The sequence below is a fragment of the Xiphophorus hellerii genome, chromosome 14, assembly GCF_003331165.1.
Source record: "Xiphophorus hellerii strain 12219 chromosome 14, Xiphophorus_hellerii-4.1, whole genome shotgun sequence".
Lineage (NCBI taxonomy): Eukaryota > Metazoa > Chordata > Actinopteri > Cyprinodontiformes > Poeciliidae > Xiphophorus > Xiphophorus hellerii.
The window spans coordinates 19,720,813-19,730,143 of record NC_045685.1 but is presented as its reverse complement, the minus strand read 5'-3'; positions in this window follow the sequence as shown (position 1 = coordinate 19,730,143).

Genomic DNA, 9,331 nt, shown 5'->3' with positions numbered 1-9,331 from the left:
TATCATAGAGTTGTATGGAGACTTCAATTCAAGATATCTACAATGAATTACTAACCATCTGAAATGCACACTTCAGATATCTACAATCAAATTATGACTAATCATAAAGTAAATTCGAGATGTCTCGAATTTAGTTTTGATTAGTCATAATTCTAATTAAAGATATCTCGAATGACAACAACATTCGAGATATCTTACATTTATTTTTGGATAGGATGTAGTTTTGACTAGTGAAAACTAAATTATAGATATCTTAAAAGCAAATAATTGCTAGACAAAACTAAATTAAAGATATCTTGAATTGTAATTTTGACTAGTCAAAATTCTTTTTAAGATATCTCTGAATGATTTGGAGATATCTTGAATTACACAGCTTTTCTATTTAAGATATCTTAAATTAACATTCTGACTAGTCAGAATGACATTAACTGATATCTTGAATAATATTATGTGTAGTCAAAACGACCCTGACTTACGTGGCAATTTGAAAGTTTAATAAAGCAATGACCAATAGAAGAAAAAAAAAAAATAGAAAAAACATTTCATATGTTGAAAATGCTTTGACAATAGCAATTTTAGCTTTTCAAAGCAGTTTTTAAGTGCATTCGGTTTGTCGGAAACGAATAAACAGGAAATTCTTTGCAGATTTGAGAAGCAGTCTTATAGTTGATGAAGTTTTGAGTTCTCTGCATATCCAACATGGCCGAGCTCTTTCTATGTTGTGGCATTTATCGACAATTTTGTGCAGGAAACATAAAATTCTGCAGGCAACTGTTTGGACAGCGCAAAGGGGCTTTCACGCAATTCTTAATTCAGATTTCTAAAATTGTAATTTTGACTAGTCATAATTAAGTTAAAGATATCTTAAATTGTAATTAATGACGGAACCAGTGTCGTAATTTGAGATATCTTGAAAGGAATTTTGACTCGTCAAAATGTAATTGAAGATATCTCGAATTATTATTCTTACTAGTCAGAATGTAAATGCAGATATCTTAAGTTACCGCTCCAGATAGTCAAAATGTAGTTTTGTCTAGTCAAAATGCATTTTTAGATATCTAGAACGTAATTACGGATAGTCAGAAGAAACCGAATTTATGTTAAAACGGCTTGCCATATATCATCGGCTTATTCTGTGGGTGTAAAATGAATCTACTTAGCAATAATATCACTCAAGTAAAAGAAAAAGGTACAGTGCAATAAAACTGCTCCAAGTACCTTTCCCTCCCCCCCGCCCCAAAAAAAAGCTACTCGAATGTAACAAGTACTTCCCACTTTTGAACATAAACAACACCAGTAGCCTAAAGGCTGCTTGTTAACAAGCTTAAGGTGCTGTGTTGGTATTAGCTTGTCATCTCTTAGCTAACATTACCTGCATCCAACAGCATTACTCAACTTAGTCGGTTAGTTTGAGGGGAAAACCGTGCAAAGGTCTTTGCATTTTGCTGGTTTGCTGCCATGATTCTAACACACGTGTGCAGCTCTGCACAGCAGCAGCAGGTCGAGATCTCCTGGAGCTGCAGGCCGCAGGATGCAGAGGTAATGTTCACACTGTAATCCACCATTTCTTATTTACAGGTTTTCAGCTCCTTGTTTTCCATCTGGAGAGGATCAACTGGAACCTGTTCAGTGTTTAAATTTGTTTTTAACCCATTTTCCCTCCTAGACTAAGCAACTGGTGGACTTTTTGTTGCAAATAACATTTTTTTCTTCTCAGATGAAGCCACCACAGGAGCTTCTACTACAACTAACTCCCTTTTCTCCTATAGAAACACTCCTGAAGCAGCTCTTTTTTTTCTGTCTCTCTTTATTCTTCCTGTTAAAGGGAAGTCTTTCTTTTTGGAAAGTGTTAAGCTTAAGCTTTTATAACTTTTAGCCAATGTTTGATGGCCGTTTTTTTTTTTTGTTTTTGGAAATCTTCCTGTTAAAGGGAAGATTTGTTCTCCCCTGTCACCACATGCATCCGCAGTATCTATGGTGGTGAATGATAGTTTTGAGGTCATGGTTGAGAATTTAAGGCCTTCTCAGCACCACACGGTATGTGGACCGGGAAGCTATGGTATGTGGACCGGGAAGATATGGTATATGGACCGGGAAGATATGGAAGCCAATCAACAGTTTTTGTTGAGATGGAACGACGACTCAAGACGCCAGAAGGCGTCGGACTGAAAGGTAGGTAGGAGTGTGAATACAACGCCAGGAAATGTGGTTTGGTACTCAAGGCTATGAAGTCATCGGATGAGTTTAAGGTATTTAGTTACAAATGAGTACAACGAAGGGGTTGATCTATTCCAGGCACAATGCTCCACTCATGAAAAACACGGTATTCCATGTTAACTTTTGATCTTGGTTACAAAAGGGGTTACCCTTGGTAACAAAAGGTTGTGCGTTCGGTGTTTTTCACATACAGTTCGGTCGAGTGTGTGAAAACAAACCCTACAGACGGGTAAAGGGTTGGTTGCATTTCGGGCGGGTTTGTGTGAAAACGAACTCTCCCGACGGGTAAAGGGTTGGTTGCCTTTCGGTCGGGTTTGTGTGAAAACGAACTCTCCCGACGGCTAAAGGGTTGGTTGCTTTTCGGTCGGGTTTGTGTGAAAACGAACTCTCCCGACGGGTAAAGGGTTGGTTGCCTTTCGGTGGGGTTTGTGTGAAAACGAACTCTCCCGACGGGTAAAGGGTTGGTTAACTTTCGGTGGGGTTTGTGTGAAAACGAACTCTCCCGACGGGTAAAGGGTTGGTTGCCTTTCGGTGGGGTTTGTGTGAAAACGAACTCTCCCGACGGGTAAAGGGTTGGTTGCCTTTCGGTGGGGTTTGTGTGAAAACGAACTCTCCCGACGGGTAAAGGGTTGGTTGCCTTTCGGTCGGGTTTGTGTGAAAACGAACTCTCCCGACGGCTAAAGGGTTGGTTGCTTTTCGGTCGGGTTTGTGTGAAAACGAACTCTCCCGACGGGTAAAGGGTTGGTTGCCTTTCGGTGGGGTTTGTGTGAAAACGAACTCTCCCGACGGGTAAAGGGTTGGTTAACTTTCGGTGGGGTTTGTGTGAAAACGAACTCTCCCGACGGGTATAGGGTTGGTTAACTTTCGGTGGGGTTTGTGTGAAAACGAACTCTCCCGACGGGTAAAGGGTTGGTTGCCTTTCGGTGGGGTTTGTGTGAAAACGAACTCTCCCGACGGGTAAAGGGTTGGTTGCCTTCGGTGGGTTTGTGTGAAAACGAACTCTCCCGACGGGTAAAGGGTTGGTTGCCTTTCGGTCGGGTTTGTGTGAAAACGAACTCTCCCGACGGGTAAAGGGTTGGTTGCCTTTCGGTCGGGTTTGTGTGAAAACGAACTCTCCCGACGGGTAAAGGGTTGGTTACCTTTCGGTCGGGGTTTGTGTGAAAACGAAACTCTCCCGACGGGGTAAGGGTTGGTTACCTTTCGGTCGGGGTTTGTGTGAAAACGAACTCTCCCGACGGGTAAAGGGTTGGTTGCCTTTCGGTCGGGTTTGTGTGAAAACGAACTCTCCCGACGGGTAAGGGTTGGTTACCTTTCGGTCGGGTTTGTGTGAAAACGAACTCTCCCGACGGGTAAGGGTTGGTTACCTTTCGGTCGGGTTTGTGTGAAAACAAACTCTCCCGACGGGTAAGGGTTGGTTACCTTTCGGTCGGGTTTGTGTGAAAACAAACTCTCCCGACGGGTAAGGGTTGGTTACCTTTCGGTCGGGTTTGTGTGAAAACAAACTCTCCCGACGGGTAAGGGTTGGTTACCTTTCGGTCGGGTTTGTGTGAAAACGAACCCGGCCGACAGGTAAATGCTTGAAAACTATTGCAGTGACAACAAAAATCCCAGCGACTGATGGGGGAGAAAAGTCCTCAAGTGACCCATCCACTCCCCGACTGCTCCCAACAATGGCCGACGGAAAAGGCCTTCGTCTCCCCCACTGCTGATGGATGACCTCAGTGACCCTGCCATCGAGCTCAGATATCTTCAAGAAATGCTGCAGGTATTTTGCTGTTATTAGAGAGGTATTTTGAGTATTTGAAAATGATGACTTCAGAGAACGGGTTTTGACCTTAAACTTGCACCTGTCTTGTTGTCCTTTTGTCCTTTAGGAATTCTCCTGGATCATCTAGTTTTTCGTCTCGGATTCGCCCTTCATCGGATCCCCATCATCCAACAGAAAAGGCCCTCGTCTCCTCCTCCAACCCCCTGCTGATGGATGACATTAATTATCCTATCATCAGTGTCGGCAATCTTCCTCAAGAAATACTGCAGGTATTTTGCTGTTTGATATTTACAAGTGTGAGTTTTGAAAAGTGACTATTCATTGAGTTGCTAAAGAGTTAAACCTGCACCTGTCCTGTTGTTGTCCTTCAGCAACCCTCCTGGATCATTGCCCCAACAACAACGAAAAAGAACCTTAATGCCACCTGGGTGATGGATGACCTCAGTGACCCTGCCATTGGGCTCAGATGTCTTCCACAAGAAATGCTGCAGGTATTTTGCTGTTATTAGAGAGGTATTTTGACTATTTGAAAATGATGACTTCATAGAACGGGTTTGACCTTAAACTTGCACCTGTCTTGTTGTCCTTTTGTCCTTTAGGAATTCTCCTGGATCATCTAGTTTTTCGTCTCGGATTCGCCCTTCATCGGATCCCCATCATCCAACAGAAAAGGCTTTCGTCTCCTTCTCCAACCCCCTGCTGATGGATGACATTAATTACCCTATCATCAGTGTCGGTAATCTTCCTCAAGAAATACTGCAGGTATTTTGCTGTTTGATATTTACAAGTGTGAGTTTTGAAAAGTGACTATTCGTTGAGTTGCTAAGAGTTTAAACCTGCACCTGTCCTGTTGTTGTCCGGTTGTCGTTCAGAAATCCACCTGGATCGTCTTTTTTTTTTTCTCTTGGATTTTGTACTTCATTGCCCCCACCATCGACAGACAGAAGAAATAACTGAACTTGAAACGCTTATCAAAACGACTTCAGTTTATCTTTTTTTTTTTTTTTTTTTCTTCCAAAAGCTGGATAAGTTTTCAGTCTGGTACTTTGGCCTTCTCTAGCCATTCTCTTTTTTTATGAACAATTTTGTTTAGTTTTATTTATTTTAGATATGTTAAATGTTAGAATTAATGTATATTGATGTTTGAGGGTGTGTTTTTGCATCATTTTAGCGTTACCATGGTTATGGCATTTATTATGAGTAGGCTTAGACTGGTTTATTGTGATCTGTCTGTATTTATGCTGTTTGTCATTTTCTTTTATATAATTTATTTCAACTGCTTTTGTTTTCTCAGTTATTTTTCTTTCCATAGGAGCTACACCTGGTCTCCTGTTCTGACTAGCTGTGGTTGCTTCCTGGAAAAGGTCATTGGCTGACATGATGCTGCCATCACCTAACATTCTCCCTCTCCTCTTCATTTCCACGAACATGGAAAGTTCTCCTGATCAGTTGACCTGTTGTTGTGTCTCCTGCTCTGTCTTCTCTCAGCTCCAGTCAGTCATGGCAGATGGCTGCTGATACTGAGCTCGGTTCTGGTTCTGTTGAAGATTTCTTCCTGTTGGAGGGGAGTTCTTCTGCTGCACTGTCGCTACATGCATGCTCTGTATTGGGGACTGCTGTAAAGTCAACAACTCAACACAAGCGATTTGCTGTCGCCCCTGCTGGTCAGATGGAGTGAATGCTGTAAGTAACGACTCCATACAATTTGCTGAGTTTAGTTTTGGTACAAACTTTTTAGACTACTTTAATAATCAACTGAGCTTATAGCATTAGCAATATGAATACATGTGATTGAAGTAAAATTACTTCAAAGTGCATTGAGATGACATTTGTTTGTGAATTAGCAATATATAAAATTGAACTTTCAAACTAATAAATGAGCCCCAAAATAAAACAATATAAAAAAACAAAAACCCCAACAACCAATACAAGAAAGTTCAAAACCCCCAAAATAGATAACCAAAACATTCAAAACCCCCCCAAAAATAACAAAAACACCAAAATAGATACCAAAACATTCAAAACCCCCAAAATAGATACCAAAACATTAAAAGCTTATAATTATAACGCTAATTCACAACGATGTTGTTGTCGAGGGCATTTTATAAAAAGTCATTTCAATTTAGTCAGATTACTATTGATCCAAGTTATCAATTCATTAGGTTCACTTAATTATAAAGTAGTTTGAAAGTTTGTACCAAATAAAAACCAACAGACTGTATGGATTCGTTATTACAGCATTCACTCCATCTGACCAGCAGGGGGCGACAAGCAAATCGCTTGTGTTGAGTTGTTGACTTTACAGCCAGTCCCTAACACAGAGCATGCATGTAGCGACAGTTGCAGCAGAAGAACTCCGCTCTACCAGGGAAGAAATTCTTCAGCAGAACCAGAACCGAGCGCAGTACCAGCAGCCACCTGCTATGACCGAATGGAGGTGAGAGAAGACAGAGCAGAGACACAACAACAGGTCAACTGATTAGGAGAACTTTCCATGTTCGTGGAAATGAAAAGGAGAGGGAGAACGGTTAGGTGATGGCAGCATCATGTCAGCCAATGACCTTTTCCAGGAAGCAACCACAGCTAGTCAGAACACCAGACCAGGTGTAGCTTCTGTGGAGAGAAAAATAACTGAGAAAACAAAAAGCTAAGTTTCTAACTAAGTTTTTTAGTTAGAAAAGGTTTAGTTTCTAACTAAACTTGTTGTTTAGTTAGAAACACAAGAGCGCCACCTTCTGGCCTCTCTACAGATCAGTTCAGGTCAGAGAATGGAACTGTTTCTGTCTTTGTTTTTCCCCTCCGTGGGCTGCCACCTTATCGTGGTGGAGGGGTTTGAGTGTCCCAGTGATCCTAGGGCTGTCGGAGGCTTCATGCATCTATTTGGGTTGGGTCTGCCGGGGCAAACGGTCCTAGGTGAGGGATCTGACCAAGAGCAGCCCAAAGATTGCTTAGAAATATAGATACAGTGTTCCTATTTAGAGATGACGATATAGACAGGGTTCCCGCTTACCACCAGAGCTATAGACTGAAGTCAGTTTCTCCAAGTGTTTTATCACCCTGGCGGGGCCACCAGGCTTTATTTCCCCCCCCCCCTCACCAAGCTTTGGGTTGTTATTTTAGATGGGGATTTTCTCCACCAGTGATGGTAAAGACAGATTAAAGTAAAGGTTTATAGTTAAGACATTGAACTGACTGAGGAGTTGTGAACCAATTGTGCCGTCCCATCAGTTTTCCGTTGGCTTCACATGCTGTTATTTCTGAGTTTTGATTCCTGATCCTGCACCTCAGACTTTCTGTAACTTGACATTTAATAACCGAAACACGCAGCAGACCGCTGATGTAAGAGCAGCTCTTCCACTGGACTCAGCAGGTTTTCTGTAGGAAACCCTGAAAGTTTTCCCAGCTGTCGCTTCCTGATTGTTGACTTGAAACTTTCTTGGCAATCTTTCTTAAGGAATGCTGCAGGTATTCTGCTGTTTATTTAAGTAATATTTAGAAGTTAGTTTTTGAAAAGTGGTGTGATTATATTCTGAGTCGTTAAAGGGCTTGACCTAGAACCTGCACCTGTCCTGTTGTCGCCTTCCTGTCCTCAATTTCCATTTGCTTGATTTGTTTCTCTGTTTCTACCAAAAACTGGATGAATAAAGTCCTCAATCTGGTGTTTTGTTAACAAAATTGTTCTTTTAAAACAAGGTTTAATTGAGACCATGCACTTTATAATTCCTTTTATTTTGTAGATTCTGTTTATGTATTTAGGATATTCTAAATGTCTTCCAGTTCCAGTGTTAAATGTTCATTAGAATTTAAAGTTTGAGATGAAGAGGACTTTTTCCCTTCAGTCTTCCACTCAGAAGCTTCTTTCTTCTCAGTTTGGTTTTTAAAGTTTTATCTTTGGGGCTTCCGGTTTGCCATGCGGACAGGTTAGACGTAGCAACGGACTGCTCCGGAAAAATCCAGACTTTTAACTAAATTCACCCCACAGAAAACTAATTCTACGCCGCCTATCAATACAAAAAACATTCTTGGCAAGTATTTTTGATTATTTGCGCACTAGAGATGGCCTGTAAGAGCGCGAAAGGAAGTAAGAAGGAGGACGCTAGCTTAACGCTAGAGGCTATCACCGCACTTTTTCAGCAGCATGGTGAGGATCTGAAATCTGAGTTCAAGTCTTCTGTCAAGATGCTGAGCTCCAAGCTAGACCAGGTGCGGCAGGCCCTGGAGGAACAGGCAGATCTCTTCCTTGGAGCTCGCAACAGAGGATCTGGGCCAGCGAGTGGCTAGTCTCGAAGACTCATGTGCTGCTCTCCGTGAAGACAACGCTAAGCTAAAAGATAAAGTGACTGACCTAGAGAGCCGCAGCAGACGGCAGAATATTCGCATCCTCGGTCTGCCCGAAGACACTGAAAGTGGGCGCCCTACTCAGTTTTTTTCCAACCTTCTCTGTGAGCTATTTGGGAAAGAGGTGCTCCCATCTCCACCAGAGCTCGATAGAGCGCACCGTTCTCTGGCAGCCAAACGGCCCGCAGGACGTCCTCCCCGCCCGGTGATCCTTCGCCTGCATCGATACCTGACTAAAGATCTCATCATTCGGGAAGCCAGGAGGAGAGGAAAGCTCGACTACAAAGGTGCGTCTCTCCGTATTGTGGAGGACTACAGTCCAGACGTCCTGGCCCAGCGCGCAGAGTATAAGGGCATCATGGCGGAGCTCTACAAACGGGGCTTGAAGCCGGCTCTTCTCTTCCCAGCCCGTCTCCGCATTACGCAATCCAGCGGTGCCAGAAAATTTTTAGGTTCTGTGGAAGAGGCTCAACAGTTCATCAAGAGGCTTCCAAAACCACAGGAAGACCAATAAAGGAGCAACGTTTTGCCGAGGGCTTTCTTCAAAACACAGGCAGGCTGCTTTTCCTCAGGACGCAGTAGGTACTGTAAAAATAGACTTGTCATATTGCCGTATTTCCAATGGACTTTTTCTGGCCATCCTTTTGGCTGGTATTGGACTTAATGAATGGAAGGGTAGCTCTATCATTCCATTTCTTGTGGTTGCCTCAATTTGTATTGCAATACTACTTTCCTATGGTGTTTACGACAACCAGTAAACTATGTCTCAAAATCTATATCAATGTGGGGGGGTCTATACCTACTTCATACCCACTAGGAGCAGTGGTTAGTTTGCTATAGAAAGTTCAGTTTTTTTTATTCCAAGGTTATTGGTTACTGGAAGATTGGATCTCTAAGAATGTTAATTTTGAAGAGCTTGCTGCTACATTGTTATTTTTTGTTTAGCAGCTGTTTATGTTTGGGGAGGTTTTGGGGGGGAGGCTAAGGTCACTGCCAGGGGTCCTGCAA